The 20,385-nt window shown below is 39.3% G+C and overlaps 1 protein-coding gene across 2 annotated transcripts in view; it reads left to right on the forward strand.

Moving 5' to 3' along the window:
• The window catches only part of LRP5 (LDL receptor related protein 5), a 167,078-nt gene that overhangs the window by 990 nt on the left and 145,703 nt on the right, over positions 1 to 20,385 (forward strand). The window lies entirely within an intron of this gene.

The following is a 20,385-nucleotide window of genomic DNA, read 5'->3' on the forward strand; positions in this document are numbered from 1 at the left end:
GGGACGCGCGCCCGGCCCGCGGCGAGCCCCGCCGGGCGCTCCCGGCGCTCGGCTTCCCCGTTCCGGCGGGACGCGCGGCCTCGGACCCTGCGCTTCGTGCCGGGCACGAGGGCGTGCGGCTTTGGCCGTGCTGAGACGTGGGCACCACGGCTGCTCTTGGCTTCCTCTTCGCAGTACTCCGCAATACTGTTTTGAAATGCATTAATCCTTTAAAAGTATAAATAAACGAAGGGAGGGTCCTGCCCGCAGCATCTGCGGAGAAAGGTTTGGGGTTCGTTCCTTTCCTTTCCTTTCTCGGTGCGTGCTGCTTCAGTCTTGAATTTGTACCACTGGCGATGAGGACCTAGAGCTGCACGTGTGAAACTTCTGGTTTATTGCTGCTACGTCTGGTCTGCTCGAATACATCACCTCAGCGCTTAGCAAACTGAAACCTAATTGTTGCAATTTCCTAGGTAGTTTAGAAAACTCGGCAGTGCGGCCAAGGCTGGCAGAACATCACCTCGGGCCCTTTTTTATTAGGCCACCCACCTTTTCAAACCATCTGTAATTATCAGAACTGTCATTTAGCGCAAGAGAACTGACTGATTTCTGCCGGCATCATCGTTCTCTATTTTTAGTTGGGATTCTTGGTAGGTGTATATTAAGCACTGCTTATTCTATCACAGTTATATGAAAAAGATGCCCTTTGCATCTGAATGCACCATCTCCGTACAAGTTGCCTCAACCTTTTAAAAATATTTCAGAAAACATGAGGTATGATTTGTTCCTTTCTGAGCGTTTGTTTGTGTTCYTACTTGACTAAATTGAACTATGTATTTTTAGGAAAAACAATCAGTTTGTAGGAGTCTCAGAGAGAACACACTGACAGTATAGCTTGCGTTTACTCACTGATATAATGGATAGTTATAAAAAGGAATATTTAGAAAAAGAAAAACTTTACTTTTGGAACTCTTGGGGAAATAATGTGATTCAGTTCACATTAAAACTAAGACATAAGTTGTAACTTAAAGTTTGATTTGCATTTATTTCAGTTTAAGGACAGTGGTTCTTTTAATATAGTATGTCCTGTATTGATAGCCACCTTTCGCTCAAATCTGCATGGAAAAACTCCTCTCTAAATGTGCTGTCTTTTAGTAATTAGCTGAAGAGTCTTGGTTATAAATCCTAATGACATTGCTTTCATTCTGACTATTTAGTACGAAGGTATGTGATTCTTTGTTAGGTTGATCTGGATGGTGCTTCTAAGGAGAGCTCACCTGTCCCTTTAGGATGAGCGAGAATGTTCTATGAAAGGCTCTCTCCTCATGTTTTCAGTGAAGTAGTCTTTTTTTTTTTTTTATTTTAATGATGGTATATGCTATACTGTAGTCTGTAATATGTCCAAAAAGTGTAATGTGTACTGTATTTCCACCTTCCAGGCATTTTGTTTGTAAAACTGTAATTCCTGTAACTTCAAAGAATTACAGCTTGTTTTGTATTTGTATGGGACAGACTGGTTGTGAACATTCCTAAGAGGCTTGTGCTTTAAGCTTCCATTCCTGAAGACCCTGCCTCTGTAAAAGCTATGCAGGTGCCTGACTTTAAGGGACCCTTTATCTCTTAAAAGTATTTTGATGTCCTTGTCTTACAAATATGTAAATATCTCTCTCCAGTATTGGGGATGGGCTGGAACTTCTTTCGTGTTAAAGCTTCGGCTAAGTTTAACATATTATGCTAGATTCTGAATACTTTGACTCTGAAATAATTTCGCTGTGGAGCAAAGTCCTTGCTCTATAGGTGGAGATGTCAGGAGTGGCTTTATTTACATGGCTTAACATAGTGATAAACCTGGTTGAGATACCTAGAGGTAATGGGCTATACTTAACTCTCCTTTCACTGAGATGAGACAAAATGATTGTTGCATTTGGTGCTTCCTTGAGGGGAGGAATCTCTTGCCTGCATGAAATATTCAGGAACAGGACAGTTGTGGCAAGGACATGTTTTTGTCTGAAAATATTTTAAGGTCTGAACATTTACTATTGCATAGCAGATGTKTTATGTGTGGCTCTTAAAACCTAGAAGTAGTTGAAATCATTCTTCTTTGTAATTGCTTGCCTAAATTCACAAAAGTTTGGTTAGCTGTTGTTTGTGGTATACTAGAATGTTTCCCCGAATTATGAAATTGTATCTTAGTTTTCTATAGTGGAATGATTCGTTGCCTGATATTAAGACCTATAACATAAAGGGGAACAGAGAAGAATGATGGGATCATTACAAAGGTTTGAAACTAGTGATGCAGCATTAAATAAAAAGATATATTTGAGCACAACTTCAGAATGGCTTTTCATTCGTAATGTTTTTCCTCTGGTAACCTAAAGCCAATGAAACATTGCATTCTATGTTTAAACATGGAAGGTAGCAAGATAGGACACATGCTTATTTTAGGAAGGGGGAATGTGTTATGTAGGAGTCCTCATCTGAATTTCAGTGCAGTTTCAATCTGTCTATCATAGATTTAGGGGTCTGTTTTCCTAGTAACTACTACTAGCGTGATGTGAGGGTCTGTCACAAATTATGGTCATAAATCCTCTGAATTAGTGAGGAAACGGTGAAACTTCAGACTGACTAAAAAGTTTAAGTTGATATTTTAAGAGCACTGAATATCCTTTCTCCAGACAAAGGATAATGGCTTTAACTGTCCTTTAGGAATGATGTGTGAATTCATTTGTTAGTTCTGGATGCTTTAAAATTACTCATGCGGTAGATGTGTACATAGTACGTAAATCAGTATGACACACAAAGTCAGCACTTCAGAAGAGTGTGAATGTATTTCATCAATAGCCTAGTGTAAATTACATCGTTGCCTCTTGCTATTTTGAACCATTTTTTTCCTCAGCTGCTTTAACTTTTAACTTAGGAATTTGTTACTTGTTCATAATGTAGTAGTTAGTAAAATGAGCCTGGTTTTGTTCCAGCTGTAAATTTTATTCAAGTAACAAGCAGGCCTGAGAATGCATTCTCCAAGCCAAGGTAACTTTGCAATAAACACAGAGAATTGCTTCTGAGAACATAGTATTGCTTGTTGTTACCACAACTTCGTGTACCATCCTGGTAGTATAACAACAAATAATGTTTTACACACCACCCGTGGACTCGTATACTTAGTTGACTTACAAAAAAGCCTCAGAAGAGGGTCTAATATAGCTGTGCTTCTTGTTAAAACTTAGCCAGTAACACAGAGTTAAAAGTAGTTGCTCTCTTTTTGTCAGAGCAGAACTAGAAGAAGTCTCGCTGTTCATGAAGTAGTTAGCTTTAATGACAGCAGTTTAGTTTGTTTTGTGTTAGGTCAGTACTTTGTGTGCACATACAGTATTATTTGAAAGTGACGTGCAATCATAAAGTTAAGAACATTGACTAGGTTTTAAATTCGTTGTTAGAAAGAAGCCTCCGCATTGTAGATAACTTTATTGCTTTTCATTCTAAGAAATCTTTCAATTTTTCTTGTCTTTAACCCAAGAGCTATTAAACATTCAAAATGTTTGGCTTATGCAAGTTCATAATTTCTCATGGGAGTTGATATGGCTGAAAACGCACAGTACTGAAAACACTTGAAGGAAATAGAGTTGCTATTTTGTGCTCAAGATCTCTGCAAAGAACTCAAATAGGTGTCAGCCCGAGCCTTGAGTGAAGAATGGCGGTGGAATAGGTATCCTCTCTGTTCGTAGCACAGGCCAGCAACAATGCAATGCTGTTATGCACAATGGAGTTATCATTTTGTTTAGAAACTTGAGGCGTGTGGAGAGTTTTCCTTTTAAACTTGGAAACTCTATATTGCTTTCCAATAGAATGTGTCCATCAACACTGAAAGTTCGCTTAGGGCATGGCCAAATAATTAGAATATTGGCTGCGGAYGTTGGCTGGCCAAAGCCACGTGCTGTTTGGACACTTGGGACTTTCTGAAGAAGTCACAGATGTGCTGTCTCCTGACAGTGCACAGCTGGGACTTCTGAACCGGAAAAATACTTCTGGAGAGCCCTATACCCGTTAGGTTAGGCCGTGGAAAGACACATAATAAAGGATATGTCAGGCAGTTTTTGAGATTTTGGGTGATGAAACAGTCCTGGTGACAGGAGGAGAGAAAATTGGAAGTAACTGTATACCCCACAAAGCATGGTTCAGTACTGTTGTTTGTTAGGAGTTTATGGGCCGACAATTCTTCCAATTCCTTCCCTCTCTCAGAAAAATTAGAATGTGGAACTCAACAGTGTTTCATCTTTGTGGTTTCTGTTTACTAAAGAATAGATGGAAAATATCTGTCAAGCCACAAAATTCTACTGGGAAGCTCCAAGAAGTTTAAAGAATGGGTGAGGGGTTAGTGAGGGTGTTGAGGGCCTGTGTAATAAACAGGTTTTCTAATTTATCTGCTGCTTCCTTTATTCTTGCGTGACTTATGCTTCACCTGCCAACATGGGCAGCCATAAAGCTGTCATTTTATACTGACATGGTTAAATCTGTGGGTGACTTTTGTAAGGACACTAGTAAATTGATGTATACTTGGTTTATATTCGTTAGCTTGCCCTAAGTACAAAGGAGTTAAATCAACTGAAACTTCTTTTAAAACCAATAAATACTTTATATGAGTGTGTTGCATTAGATTAGCTTAACCAGGGCAGTCTTGCATACAGGCAGGCCTGTTGGGAGGGGGAATGTATTGAATATGCATCAGCTACAGAATTGTTGTAATTCTAACAGAAGAGGTTTTATTGCAATAAACAGCACCAACAGCAGAAGCAGCAGTGAGTTCCTGGTGCAGCTGTCAGTGGTCTGAGAACCTCAAATGCTGGCATATATATTTGCTAATGCCCCTGCTGTTGTGACTTAATATAATAGTTGTTGAATACGGTTTGACACTCTGGGTTTCTGAAGTGCTATATAAGCATTAGCTAATTCTAAATATTCTGCTAACATACCAGCTATTATTTATCTTTTATACATAAAGAAATTGGACTATCTCAGGTTAAGTTGACTTCCTTTAAACAATTAAAAAAACCCCCAACTGTCTATGTAGAAGGCAGAATTAAAATTTAGAGCTTTTGTGTTCCTCTTGAGACTGTACAGGTAAAACAGGTAATTGTTAAATAAAACTATGCAGTGTGTTGTTCCCAAGCTATCGTGAAAAGTGATGTAACACACTGTTTTGGGAAAATGCAGTTGCGAATGTGTTAGCTTGTAATTCTCCCCTCTTCTGTGAAAAGTGGAAAGGTGAAAATTGTATTTCTCCCTTTGTCATAGCAGAAATGGGTAGTGCAGTTATAAGATGGGCTTGATTTCTGCATTTTTCTCAAGGATTACTGTTAAAGTGAATGTACTGTCCTGTGAAAGTGCGGTGCTCTTACTCTGGTTGTTCTGTCCTGCTTTCGTTCTTACAGGACCCCAGTTGGCCTGAGAACATTTTGTAATGGTGATTCAAAAGGTTCTCTTTTCCCCTTTAAGTTGTCTTGAGTGTATATTGACTTAAATTTCACAGTGTTGCCACGTTAAATTTATTAATACACGTTTAAATTAATGTATCGCTTTTTTTTTTCCAAGCAACTCTTTAGACATGATAGTGGAGATGATAAATTAGCCGTGGGGGACTCTTGATACTCAGTCTGCAAGAATAGGTTAGATCGGAGGTAGGTGGCTATAAATGAAGACAGAAGCTTGGCCTTTTCTTTCCGTGAATAAACAACGATTACGGAATGCCTAAATGACAAAATATCTTGTGGATCAACCCAAACAAACTGCCTTTGGGAGAATTATATTGCTCCAAATTAGCCAGTGCATAGGATATGCTGACCTAGAACTTTTAAGCCCGTGAACTGTGCTTTATTATGTCACACTTCTGGCATTCTGTTTTATTTAGATGCTTCTTAAATAAAGATTTGGGTTTGGCCTTGCTGTAAGCGATAAAATGCTTTTTCAGTGACATCTATGTGACAATCCACTACAACAGCGATGTTCCRAAGTACGTGACCTCTGTCACTTTCTGACCCAAGCTCTATATCTGTACATTGCTGTCATTGCCCCTGCCCCATTTTTGTTTTGTACGTGCTCCTGGAGTAAGGAGCTGGGTTTTGTGTGGTGTAGGTAAGTGTTTTTGCAGAAGCGTGATACATKTCTGTGAGCTTTTGACCTTCTGGAGTAGCTGGCATGTGCCATCTGAGGCTTGCTTTCTTTGTAGTGTGGATTTTTTCTTGTTTTTTCAGACTTCCTAAATAAAGTACTGGTTATGTCTGGCCGTTCAGGTAAGACGGAAGGCTTTTTTTGCCATTGACTGAGTGGCCTGCCTGGCTGTTCTGAGGTTTTGCACTTTCCTGCACCCTGTGGCTCTTGAGCACTTTGTCATGTCCTTATCCATCAACGTGTCATTTCTGGGATGCTGTGTAAGCAGTGGCGTGTTCCTTGGTCAACAGACTTTGACTAAAGAGACTGTTGAGGGTTGAACTCTTAGTGCTTAAAATTTTAGAAAGGCTTCTAAGGTGATTTCTCTAGCTTTAATTTTACAAGTGGTATATACTCGATATTTTAGGTGATCTGAAAGGCCCCATGTCTTTTTTATTGTTATCCAAGGAATATATCCAAATAATTGGTGAAGGGACAATTTCAATAACTTTATGCAGTTATAAAAATCAGCCCTTTGGGGCAAAGACTGACTGCTTTAACAGGAACAATCTCTAAGCCATAGCATTTGGAGTAACCTAGGGAGTGTTGCTGCTGTGTATGTGCCTTCAGATACTGGCTTCTCATTAATTGCTTGGATGAGTGTCTTGGTGAAGCCACAAGTATGTTCTGAAATATAAGTGTATTTGCATATGTCTTATTTTTCATTGTGGAGGAGGAGAAAAAACAAGAGTTTGACTTTTGAATAGGAAACTTTCTCAAGCCTTACGCTGTTGACAGTGAATAATTCAAGAAAGAGGAGTGGAAGGTTATCAAATTTATTCTCTGATGTGTAATTAACTCTAGGGGATGTCTGTGTGACATACTTAACGTTCTTTCTTAGCACTTGTAGCTTAATACAAAAGCCAGACTGTTGTTTCTAGAACTTTTTAAAGCAACAGAATTTAAAAAACCTGATCCTTTGTTTTATAGGAGGTGTCGCCTTTGACAGCTGAATCATAAATTGCTCGGCGTTAGGTGTGTTTCAGTCGCTATTTGTATTGTGCGCATTTTGCTGTAGTTTGAAGTAGCTTCTGAGGCTCTAATTTACATTACTTCAGTTATTTCGAATAAGGTGTAGCTTGTTTCTGAAGTCTATCCCATTTTAAGGAAGGCCACTCACAGCCATAGATTTACCAATGTTCTCTATCACACTGTATTTTCATTTCAGTCATTGAAAATTTTCTGATTCCAGAATGATTGAGAAGCTCAGATGAGCGTTGCCTGCCCTACAGGAATGAATTATGCATGTAAAAAAGTTTTTCTCTTGCTCTGTGTTTTTTCTCTGGTTGCTTCTCCTATTTGGGAGTTGGCAGTGTGAGGTATGATATATTTAAACTTTTTTTTGTTTTTTGTTTTTTTGAGGGGAAGATGCATTAACCTCGGAAATCTATATTGGTGACTTATCTGGATGTCTCTCTTGCAAAAGCTATGAAAGCAAATTAAACTGCTGCTTTAGTGTTCATATTCTCAAGTGAAAGCCAAGAGGGTGAAAATGCACATGGGTAGCRTTTTCCACTTAGAAGGTCTGAACAGCTGCAGATGATGGGAGAAAAAAAAAAAAGTCCATACATTTTATGCTTCTTCAATAGCTGAGTAAAAGAAACCTGTAGCTGTGGAGAATTTTTGTCTGTCTGGGTTTTAACAGCTTGTTTTTACTGTCTGGATAAAGTTAAAAATATTACTTACTCGTGTTCCAAAACTCAGTTTGCAGGTGTTCGCAAGCTAGAAAGTGTACATGCAGAAATAGTTAAACATCTGGACCTACTTAGGCAAGCTGCACAGGGAGATTTTAGGTAGGGTGTGGCAAATGCAGGCAAAACTATAGTGAAGCCTCAATAAATTGAACTTTAATCATTTGCAAGTCTTTCCCTTTGCCTCCCCCAAATACCTGTATGATCCTGGATTTTCATCTCATCTAATCTACTTCCTTCAAAACTCCCTTCTTCCTCCCCACCCCGAGCCACAAAACCCCACTATACTAGATAGCAGCTGTGACTTTGGAATCTGTGTGCAGAAGGAGAATATTTTACCTCTGAGACCATTAAAAAGGTGTGTTTTTCAATTGAGAAAGTCGGATATGGCGACTACTAGAAGTGCACGTGAACCATGCAACCCTCAAGAGTCAGGAAATATTCCTGGAGCCTTTTTTTGTACAGCATAAATCAATTCCAAGGGAGCTCAGTATAACTAATGACATGGCTGGAAGAAATGCACACAAAACAGCAAAAATTTAAGTGAACATTGGCTGATATATGCAGTAAGTAAACATTTATTTGGAGGTGTTCTGCAAGAGCTATCGTCAACCAGGCGAATAACTGCAGTGAGCTCAGTTAACTTGCCCGCAGAGAGGATACATACCATTTGAACTTCAACTTGTCTGCTTGAAACTTAGTATATGAACAGGCTGCTGCCAGGTCTTATTTGCCTAATAAACTTTGACAAACAAGTTCTACAGATGGTTAATGTTTTTTTTCAGAGGAATTGCTGTCTGTTCACAGCCAGTTTGTGGCCAAAAATGTGATGTATGTTGCGAGTACATTTTCTCTCTGAAATGTTTTCATGGCTCTGGTCATTTCTACTGTTGTTACTATCACATCTAACTGCAACTGAAAAATAAAATGCTCAGCTAAGAAAACTTTTTTTTTTTTAAAGGGCAGAGAGTTGGCCATGGAGTTACCCTGGGCACTTTTCAATTTCCCTTCCTCGATCAAACAACAGAAAGCAACATGTTTGAAAGGTTGAAGGGGGCTAACTGCTGTGCTTGAAGGAATCCTGAATGGTTGTGACAAAATCCATGTGTTGGATGTCTGTTAATGCTGAGATCATTCTGCTGTTGCAAATTTCAGTGTTTTACAGAGTCTTTAAGACAGTTGTACAAAGTGAAGATATTTTGTATGACCCAGAGGACTGAAAAATGCCTGGATTTTACTTGGTGACTAGTAGTTAGTCGGTGTTTAAATTTGCTACCAGAGCAGTTAATTCCCCAGAGCAGAGACAGATTTGCTCATAGTTCCCAGAAGTGCTGACATAGGCAGAAACAGTCACTTAAGGGATGCTGGCTAGCTTATGCTAAGCTATGTACTGTGGAAGGATGAGAGAGATTGGAGTGGGGGGAGCTATGTTTTTTATATATATGTACTTAAACATTTGGTTAACTAGTTTTTTCTGCTCAGACTTTTATTTCATTCTAACAGTTATATTATTGACTAACCTCCCTTTTCTGGAAAAAAAAAAAAGAAAGCTTTTTGTCTAGACTTTTAACTCCTGCTGTTAGTTCTTGATTCATAATTTTAAGGAGGAAGGTTTCACAGCCACTAGGTATGGGGGTACTGGAATTCAGTATGTCTGGGATTTGTTCTTGGTATTGTTACTGAAGTATGCCCTTAAGTCTGAACTCTTAACTTTTCATGTGAGAGAAGCTGACAGTAATGCTTAAATGATCTCTCTACGTGCATCTTGGAGTGTTTTACCCGAGAACCACCTCAGAGTAATGTTTTCCTATTTTCAAAATAGCTTTCTAGTAATAAACCCACTTTGTTTGACTCTGCTCTCTCAGTGAATGGTGCTTCATTAGAAGGGAATGAAGTTGTAAACTGGCAGAATGGTAGGTAAAGTATCACTGAATAAGTAGGGAGACCTGTGTTTTACTAGTCAAAAATTCTATACCAGATAATTTTGTGCACCTAAGTCCTTGATCTTGCCCAATCTCTGCTTTCCATTCCTTATGCAGTCTTCTTATTTTACCATTTCTGCATGTTGTATCTTTCTCCTGTTTTGACAGTTTTTCCTCTCAGTTTGTAAGCTCTTCTAGGCAGGGATCATGTGTGTTGTTATTCTTTTCGCCTGCTTGCTTTCTGTTTTTTTTCCCACTGTCTGAAGAACCAAGATTGCTAAAGGCTGTAATGTGTGTAGGTGGGTAATTAAAAACAGTGGTCAAGAGAACTCTTGGAAACTGGTTGGGTTACTTCTCTAAGTATGATGATGAGGCAGCATCAGTCAGTGAATCTCCCCCCCCCAACCTCCCCAAGTCCTCTTTTCTGGCTGTTTCAAGAGACTGCCTGCTGTCCTCTTAGCATGTGGCTCCACTGATGTTGTCTGCCCACAGTGGAATGGTAAAACTGGAGTAGCTGCACCTTAGCCTCTGTTTGAGGATTACTGTTTGGCATTCAGCCTAGTGCACAATGCCAAGAAGATGAGCAGGTAGAAGTACTTTACATTTGTGACCTCTGTTCCAAATTATCTCTCGACTTACATGGTCCCAAATTAAGGTCTTCGCTGTTATCTGCAAAAATTTTAAGTGATCTAGGATTCATTTACCTTGGAGATTATCACCTCAGCACATCCAGGCCTTCTCCATCCTGCTATAGTAATTACAGCTGATGGAAAATAACTCTGGTTGCTGATCCCCAGGGTGTGGAGCTCCTGGCATCTGGAGATAGAGCACATCTGGCGCTGGTCCTCGGAGGCAGAATTCAATCAGCCAGAAGCTTATTGCATGTGGGGAATGATGCAAGTGACTTGTTTTCTCTGAACAATGGCTATGGGATCTTTGTAACCATTGGCCTCTCGCCTGGTTATTCTGAGTCTGTGTTTTTTTTTTGTTTTGTTTTTTCTTTTTTTCCTGAGGAAGTCTGTGTGCAGTGAGGGAGGATATGAAGTACTGTGAGCTCTTGGTGCAGCCAAATCAGTACTCCGAATCGTACTTACTCCTTGGGGTTGTAGCTCTTAAATATGCAAAGTGTGTGTGCGTGTGTGTGTAAAAGCTGCTGTGTTGATTCAGAAAGCAGTCGGTAGATGCTGATGCAGACTCTGGCATGCATTTGTGCTTTTCTGATTCCTAGGATTCTGTGGGATCAATGTTGCAGGGACATGGAAGAAGGGAGTTTTCTTTTCAAAGAAGATGCGGTATAATGCCAGACTTTGAGGAGTGTGTTGGGATCTGTTTGTATCACCTTGCTTGTGAGATTATGAGGCTTCTTTAGGTAACAAAACTTGCCTCATTTGAGATAGAATATGAATTGAAACTCTAACAAGTATTCCAGAATAAATTTCCCAAAGGTGCTCATATTCTGGAATGATTTCCACACAGAGACCTGTTCTGGGATACCTTATTGCAGTCCTTTCCCAGGATTAGCCTTGGAGCTCATTTACAAGTCTGCTGTATGAATTGTGGCTGTATAACAGGATCATGTTAGTGAATCTGATCATCTTCTGGTCACATCATGATTCATTATCGTGGCTGTTTATAACACAACAACTATCCATCTGCTTCTTGACAGCCTTTGTCAAGACCCTTTTGTCCACAAAAGCTACTTTCTGAGGGAAGATGCCATCTTTATGCACTCCTCCTCTTAACAGCTTGCCAGGAGACTATAAGAACCATCTTTTGGGTCATGCGGCAAGAGTGTTGTCTTGATGCATGTTTTCTGGGGTTTGGTACTTGTTAGTACCCTTTGTCATTGCCTGAGGTAGGTGGGAGGAATGTTGGAAAGGATGACAGTAAATGCACTGCTTTGCTTTGGAGCCTGCACTGCAGGGCAGGTGCACTCAGACCAGTGAAATAATATGTGATAGAGTTTGTTTTTCCACTTGTAAATTCTGCTGCTCTTCAAGTGCTTTAATTACTGCTAAATTCACCAGCTGTTTGTCTGTATTGCAGTTTCCTGGCTATTTATTTGTAGGAAGCTACTTTATACTTACTTTCCTTTGCTTCTCCTGATACTTTAGCAGCAGTTCCTTTTCTTCTTGCTATAGATAAAATCTTGCCCTGTGTTGGAAACCAAAATGACTTCAGACCTCTCTTTCTGGTTGTGTGACTGTCATTGCTATTGCAAACAACTGTGTCGACAAACCCCGCCATTGGTGTGGTAAAGTTCATAGCAATCAAGAGACTATGTACTAATGCTAATGAAAAGCCTTTGCACGGTTTCTGGAGTCTTGGGCATCAATAGGCACGTGTGGAGCTTGACGAAATAAAAATATTAAGTTGCAAGCTGCTGCACTCTGGATTATAGCTGTATGCAATGCTTTGTCCTGCACGACTCTCTGCAGCTTTATTGTGAGATAGAAGCAATATATTGAATTTTACAAGAATCCCCCAAGCAGAATTTTGATAACTTTTTTTTAAACTGCAGTGTTTGTATGCAAGAATAGAGCAGTCAAGTACAGTGAGAGATGGGTAAGCATTACGTGCACACAGTTACAATTGTAAAAAGAAACTTTAGCACTAGTTTGTTATTATAAGATCTGAACTAATGCTGGCTGTTTATCAAAAGGAATGGACTTTGCAGGTTTTTTTCCCTATTTAAACATCAGCAGGACACTGGGAACAGATTACTGTATCTGAATAAGTCATGTTTTCTTAGTGTGCTTGGCAGCATTCTTTCAATGCAAGCTTAACTTTCTGAGCCATCCAAGTTCAATTTCAAAACTTTGCCCTTAATCAGGAAGGTAAGATGGCTGGAAAAAAATCTGTTCTTTTTRTGATTATTGATATGTATGATGTAGATTGTCAGATTACAGTTGCATATGTGGCCAGAAATGATTGTGTTTTACTATCTTTATTTAGAAAGACTTTTTGAAACAGGGAATGGCAACTTATTCAAAATGCTGTCAGAAATGCTGCTTATTGCTGAGAGAATAATTTTTGCTGGAGTGTTCCCAAAACATTATCAAATAGGTCAGTCTACAGCGGGTAGCATTATGTTCCTGTCTTTCTCCCAGGGTCTGCTGAGCATATGCCAAATGTATGATGAGACTCTCTTTGGTAGATACCACAGATCTGGCTTCAGTTCCACCTGTTGCACTGGCTTCAGTGATGCATCTCTAAAGCACTAATGTTTTCAAAATGCTTCCCAGTGTCTGAAACAGCATGAAACTTTCTAGTTCTAACAGTTGTAAACTCATGTTAAAAAACTGGTCTCAAAACAAGAATTCCTAAAACTTGACTATTACTAACCTCGGAACATGTCTTGCCTTTCAATAGAGTATAGTAATATTTCCTGAAAGCTCTTGGCACCAACAAAAAGGCTGTATTTGAATAGTACACAAAACTTTACAGGCAAACCCCAAATGGCCCAGAATTTGGTTTATCTGCAACTTACTGTTTAGGTTTTAATTAATTTTTTTCTTCCCCAGAGGCTGACTTGATATTTAAATTGAACTCAACAGTCGTTCTGTTATTACTTCCCAAGTCCTGTAGAAGATTGATTTTTTTTTTTTTTAATGACTGAAACAATATTTGGGCATAGGTCGCTGCAAGTGAGGTTGCAATAGTGTAATTCCATTTAGTGGATTTACTGATTTCTGTAATCTTCTTGAAACCTTTTCTTGACTAGCTGTGTGGCTTTAAGCCCAAATGAAGAGGAATTTAGTTGCAAAACCTGGCTTAGATTAAGAAGAGCCTACATTTCTAAGGGAGTATTTTGTCCAGTAGTTCTGGTTTAAGCAGCATCCAGTTTCCATACTGTGCTCCATCCAGTGACAGCACAGAAGTGTTTTGTGTGACTATATGGTAAACTAGATTAGAGGACTGACGGGGCTGAAAGTAACTTTTTGTTATAAAGGTTACCTTTTGTTTTGTGGGGTTTCCTTTTCTTGTTAGGTAACCCCCCCCCSCCAAATCTTTTTTCCTGTCTTGGTTAAGCAGGGTCTGCAGAAAAATATGACAGCATAACATATAGTTTGGGACCAAGAGCTACTGGGCGAAAGGTGATTCAGCCGCAAAACTGGCTATGTGTATTGAGTATCTCCAGACTGCAGGTCCTTCCTTCTCTCTGCCACCCACCTTCTCCCCAACTGCCTTTTTTGCTTCAACAATAATATATGGACTGACCAAGTCACTGTAAGCTGATGCAAAACATTGGTTTGAGGGGAAGTGAGGTGTGTCTCTGTATGCACGTAATGAATCACAGTATAAACATGTTTACACCTCTCAAAGCAGTTTACTGTAATATTAAAGCCATACAAGGCTGTAATAGGATACTGGTATTGCTGCACAGAAACTGTTATCTGCCTTGTTCAGTTCTCAATATTTACCGTCTTGGAAAGAGTATTTATAAACAAAACCAGAAAACCCTTGAAATCAAAGTTCTGAGAATCTTTAAATTACCTTTCCTCATTGTCCTGATATACTATGCATCATTTATTGTTGGTGAGCAATTCCGTATTAGTACTGAGAGTATTCACTAACATATCCATGGCACAAAAACACCTGTAATTGAATGACTGAATGTTGCAGGCAGATGCCTGTGACTCAGTAAGAACTTAGGAAGATTATGAACAACRACTGTGCGTGGAGGTGAAAACTTAGCTTAGAAATGGCCTACTCCAGCTTTGCCAGGTTCCCATTGCATCCTTTCAAACTTAATTTCTGCGAAGCAAAGGATGATAGGCCATATATAGCTAGCCTACCCTTTCTGGGAATAAGAGATGCCATATTTGCCTTGTCAGTATTTTGGTGGTTGGAAAGCAAAAGCAGTACTTATGGTGTGAGTACAGTCAAGAAGCCATACATCAAATGTGTTATTAGTAAACACCTGCATCAGTAGAGAAGGAGGCTGCTTTATGATACAGGGTAAAATATGATTTAAATCAGTTCTTCTCTAGTCTCATAAAACTGTGATACTGAAGACCAAGGGTTTGATGAGTCTGACATAGTCAGCTTTGAAGGAAGGGTAATGCCACATGTTTCCATACAGTTCAGATGTTACACAGCCTATGATGTTTTGTTCTCTGTGTTTTGTTTTGTTTTTTTTAAATCTAAATTCAGTGTGTTATTTTTGCAGATCTTTAATTGTTTGTTCTGCACCTCATTAGTGACAAGAATAGTATCTTGGAGAATCTTCTAAGCATCACAGAAATGGAGCATGTGTTCGCATTTATAGTGTGGTGTTACAGAGGGTTAATTGTATGGATTAACAGTTATGCAGGAGTAGATAGATGTTTTCTCCTTTGATGTTGTGTTGTTTTGCGGTGTCTGTRGACAATTACTGCATGAGATGACATTCTTAGTTGTGAAGCTTCAACATAAATAGCCTTAAAGAAATGGCCAACAATGTTTGGTGTCATTTGATGTCAAGTGTTACCATACATACACGGACACACACAGAGACACATATATACACATTCTAGCCATAGTAGGGTTTTAGAAAGGAAACGACATAATGCTGTAATTGGTGCAGCACGTTCTTGAGAGGTTTTCGATGCCCTAACTGCCTCCAAGTAAAACACAAAGTTGATGTTTTTCACATGTTGAGGATGTAGAGGAAGTAAGATGCATCTTCTCACTTCAGTGCTTCATGGTCCAATTATTGAGAAGAGGAAGTAGGTTGATGATAATGATGTCTAGTCATTGGCTCCTCAGTGACTTGTATGAAATGAGTGGGTGATTTTGAAACTCATTCCTGTGGAGTGGTTATGTGTATCACACAGTACCGCTCTACATCACAAGTAGTAGTTGCAGCAAAGGAGCCCAAAAAACTAAGTTGGCCTCAAAATTGAATTACTTCCTCTCATGCAGGTGAGGTCTGTTGATGGCAAGATTGACCCATATTGTACATGGTAATTACTAGAAGATTGATATGAGCAGTGGGGTTTGGGATTTTAGGTCCTATTTTTTAAAGCAGAAGAAAACCGTCATTTCCTTTTGCATCTTCTTGTGTTTATTTCTGCACTAGATGAGGTTGAGAAAGGAATTGAGTTATTCATTTTCACTCGGTACTACTTTTGCTCTTAACATAATGTTACAGTGCTTTCTGTCAGCAGAAAGTGAAGGTTGCTCTAACTCTCAGCAAGTATTTTTTATAGTAATGAGATARAAAAGTTTAACATAGAAGTGAGATGCTTCTGTCACTATGCTTCAAGTTTGTGTGTGTTTGGTATGGAGTTTTTGGGGGGGTTTTTTGAGGAGGAAGTGGAGYTTTGTAATACGAAACAAGGAATAGAAGTGCTTTTGTGGTTCAGTTCAGTTTACATCTAGTTTTTAGGGAAGGTAGCTTTTTTCCTCTTGTTTGCCAATACTCTGGTTGTTTGGTCTTCTCTTTCAGACTGCTTCTAATGCTAAGTGGGCTTGAAAGTGGAATCATACAAAATCTCCATGCAGAGACCATGCTTGCTTTTCTTGCAATTTACTGATGAGACTTAAGGTGTCTTCTATTTTTTAAATTAATCATGTAAGGCTTATAAGGGGGTCATAATATATATTTTTAAAGATGTCTTCCACCTTTAGCATATAGAAAGAACAGCTGTTCCCTTTTGCGTGTAAATGTGCGGGTTAAACTGAGTTCATAAGCTCGTTGTAATCTAAGAGGGTAGCCGTCTGCTTCTGTGTTTTGCTGTTATAGTTCATACCTGGAGGCGAGTTACTTAAACGGACAAGGTCGTTTCTTGCATATAGTTCATGTTTATTTACAATTTGCTGCAGAGTGTTGTTCAGAAAAAGTTAAAATGTAGTTTGTTAATTGCTGATAGTGTACAAGTGTCTGGCGTGTTGAATGTGCCATGTCTGGCACATTTCCAGATTTGAAATGTGATTTTAGGCTGTGGGTCTGTAGCTGTTTCTATTAACTGGCATGCGGTRATTTTTGTATGTAACAAATCTGCATGTGTTGCTGTGTAGGGCAGAATCCAGGACATTTCAACCCCCCAAACAGGCTGCAACAACTGGAAATAGAAGAGATGTAAATATGAATTAGAATAAGCTTACTGTGCTTAAAGGGTAGTCGTTAGAGAGGGGCTCAGGGCACAAATGCTTGGTCCAGCTGTGAGTGACTATTGGCATGTTAAATGTTAGGCAGTGCATTGCAGTGCTGGGTGTATTGACTGTTCTGCCGTATTTAATATTCCCTGTCTGAATATTCCCTCCTGAATCACAGCAGTTTTTGTTTCTTTTCCTCAACTACAGCATAGAGTTGCAACTGTTTGCTGAAGTGTGCTTGGTTGTTGTTTGGAATACCATCTCATCTGAAGCTGGATGTTTTCCAAACACAGAGGGAGAATGCTTCCTGCTCTGAAAGGCAAGCAGTCCAGGGTCATGTCTTAATTGCTAGAACAAGTGTAATTATTACATTGATATGGCAATCTTGCCATGAAAATCCTAATAGAGACAGAGCCAGTGTACTCCAAGCTACATGTAGCTGATGAAATTTCAGATGAGGAGTGAATAAGAGTCTGGCTTTTACTTGACATAAAAGTTTCATTTTCTCCACTGGTGCTTATCTCAACGTAATTATTACATCCTTTTCTTTAGCAATGAAGCCACAGCCAAATAGTGCAAATGAAGGGTGGAGGAAAGGGATCCAGTGCACAGAACAGTACGATCAGATCAGCGACAGCCRCACATTGTTTGAGTTAGCTCTGTTTTAGTGCAAGCAAATGCATTTGGCTCTGTTCTGATACTGCTTCCTTTTGTAATGTTAATAGGCTTGTAGCTTTCCTTCTGCAGAAATGAGCGAGTAGCTTGTGGACTAAATTAAATTAAAAAAAAGCCTTTTGTCACCTCATTTTTGGGCAGTTTCAGAATTAGTGTATTTTAATTTGTTTGTAGGAGAAAAATGTCTGTACTCCTGATTTTTCTGTCTATCCTTCCAGCAGTGTACTGCTTACATTAGTGGTCCTCTGATTTTGGAGCTGAGCTGTGAGTCTTTTGCGTCTCTAAAGTGACAGCTCATATCTTGGATTTTCTTTTAACTGTGACTGTGGCATTTTTATCTGTTTTATTCTGTATTTGAACCATTTCTGTTGTAGCATGGCCCTGGAGTTATTTCTTTTGGCACTTAAATTTGTTGAAATTGGGGAGTGGAGAAGATGGAAAAAAACCTTATGCAACGTGGCTAGAAATAGGACTATCAGGAGTCCAGTTTATTATTTGCAGTGCACCTTGTCTAGGCTGCCCAAGGGATGGGAGTGCTGGAGTGGCTAAGATTGTTCCTAATCCATTTGCCATAGTAAAATGTGTGCCTTTCTTGCTCTGTTAAAGCTCATTTATAAGGTAGTGTGACAGTAAAAAAAAAAAAAAAAAAAAAAGGGCTGTAAGTTTATTCTGTCTGGAGAGAGACTATGTGGCATTATGGTTCAGTATTCTACTTTGTACATTTGGGTTCTCAGCTTGCCTCCACCGTGGATGGCATGAGTAGCCACAGGCAAGACCCTAAATCAGTCTTCCATGTTCTTTCTTTCCTTCTTTGTCCTGTGTATCTAGACTGCAAGTTCTTCAGCTGTGACAGTCTTTCACTATGTGTCTACATGGTGTCTTCCATGGTGGGAATCTCAATTTTGGTTTCTGGGTGTTACCATAATTTAAGTGATGACTATATTATGTAAAGCTTGTGTCTTTTCCCCACATAGTTCTTTTCTAGGGAACACATTGACTTTCCTCTAATTTTGCACCTCTTCCATGAGGAACTGAAAGCCTTTTAGACATTCATCTCCTTTTTAATTTGGGAAAGACAGATAGTGTGTTGGGTTAAAACAGTAATTAGGCTCGGCTGTTTATACAGGTGAGGAAATTCTGGGCAGAAGAAACTTACTTCTCCGAGTGAACAGGGAGGATAATACTTTTTCTCCCTTCTGCCTGCTGCTGAAGTTGAGTTGCACAGAACGTTTTAGTCCCTTTCCTACTTGCTGTTCTGACACTTAGGTGTTTCTGCAACATGAGAGTATTTGACAGCATTGTGACAGCTTCTCTTGCTTATGCAATAAAGACAGTTAATCTCTTATGCCAGTAGGATGTTATTGAGACTCAAATGAAAATTTCAAGAGTTAAATAAGCACAACCTTAAAACTAAAGATGACTAATAGTTGGTTGTAGCTCTACATGGAAATGGTTTGAAATCTGAAGTTTGTGAATTTTTTGGTGGCTACATCTATGCTAGGAGATCAGGCTTGGGTTGTCCATACCTGTTCAGACACTTCAGAGCAATTAATTCACCCGTCTCCTGAGCTTGTTATACAGCTTGGCTAGTTTTAACTGAGACACAAATTTGTTTCTTGCCTGCTCAGACAGCATGCTTGTTGTATTGATGTATTCTGATGTGGGACTTGTGAAATGAATGGCTTCAACTTGATATGAGTGGTGGTGCTTGTGTGCGTGGCAAAGTCCACCCTGTTACTCTCTCTTTGCAAGGTGGTGCAGTGTGCAGGAATTCCTAATAGGATTGTGTTTCTATGTTTGACCTAAAGAGCTAAGTTAGGAATAGATATTCTTGAGGTCATGGGACTGGAAAGAGGCTTGGCAGGTTAGGAGTTGATTTCCAGACTTACCAAACCATCCTGTGGAACCACTGTTGAAATATTGCACCTCTTTGCATTCGTTCTGTAATACTGACTACTTTCGCTGTCCTGTCGGTGAAACAGGTTTACCTTTTGATTAAGGATTTTTTAAAACACATACTAGTATTTAATATATTAAGGCACTAGTTTTAATTCCATAGCAGTGTTTACCATTTTCAAACCACGCCGGAGCTGTCAGCTGACTCAAAACAGTTTTCTCTGTGAGAATTAATACGGCACTGTGTTTGTAACCACAAAAAATGGAAGCAGCCTGTCCGTTGAGATTTCTGGTATTTATTGATTTTTCGAATGAGCAGAAGTGGCATTGAAATAGTGTCTTACGTGGTATTGCAGTTGGGCTTTGCCAAAATGGGTAAATGCAAGGGCAGTGTTTAAAAATAGGGATGGGGGATGTGGCAGAAGAAAACCATACTTGGATGTTTCACATTCTAGGATGCAGAGTACATGACAATAATTTTGCTGTTGTTATTTTAAATGTAGTAGGCATGGATTCTGTTCTCTCCCACCCTCCTGTTACACTCAATGGAATTTTAAAACTACAGAAAACATTGAAGATTTGTCTTATTTAGGCATAAATGGGATTAGAAAAATGCAGAGGAAGGGGTTACTTCCTTGAACACCTAAGTCCTTGTTTTATTTTGAAAATGTTTGGGTCAGTCCATGAATAAAATAAATTAAAAAAACCCACAGTTGTGTTGCCTTTTTAGATTCTGGATACCACATGCGTGTGAAGGGAGCAAGGTTCTTTTCTGTTTTTTTGCAGTTTATTTTATTCTTCCTTGGTTTGGCAGATAGCTACTTAGCCAATAATAGTAGATTATGCAACGATGATGGTTCCAAACTTTTAATGGATAAAATAGGGGTTCTACATCATTTGGAAAATTTGGCTTGCAAAATTTCTCCAGGACTTGG

Source organism: Apteryx rowi, unplaced genomic scaffold, assembly GCF_003343035.1.
Source record: "Apteryx rowi isolate R43461 unplaced genomic scaffold, aptRow1 scaffold_152, whole genome shotgun sequence".
NCBI classification, from domain to species: domain Eukaryota; kingdom Metazoa; phylum Chordata; class Aves; order Apterygiformes; family Apterygidae; genus Apteryx; species Apteryx rowi.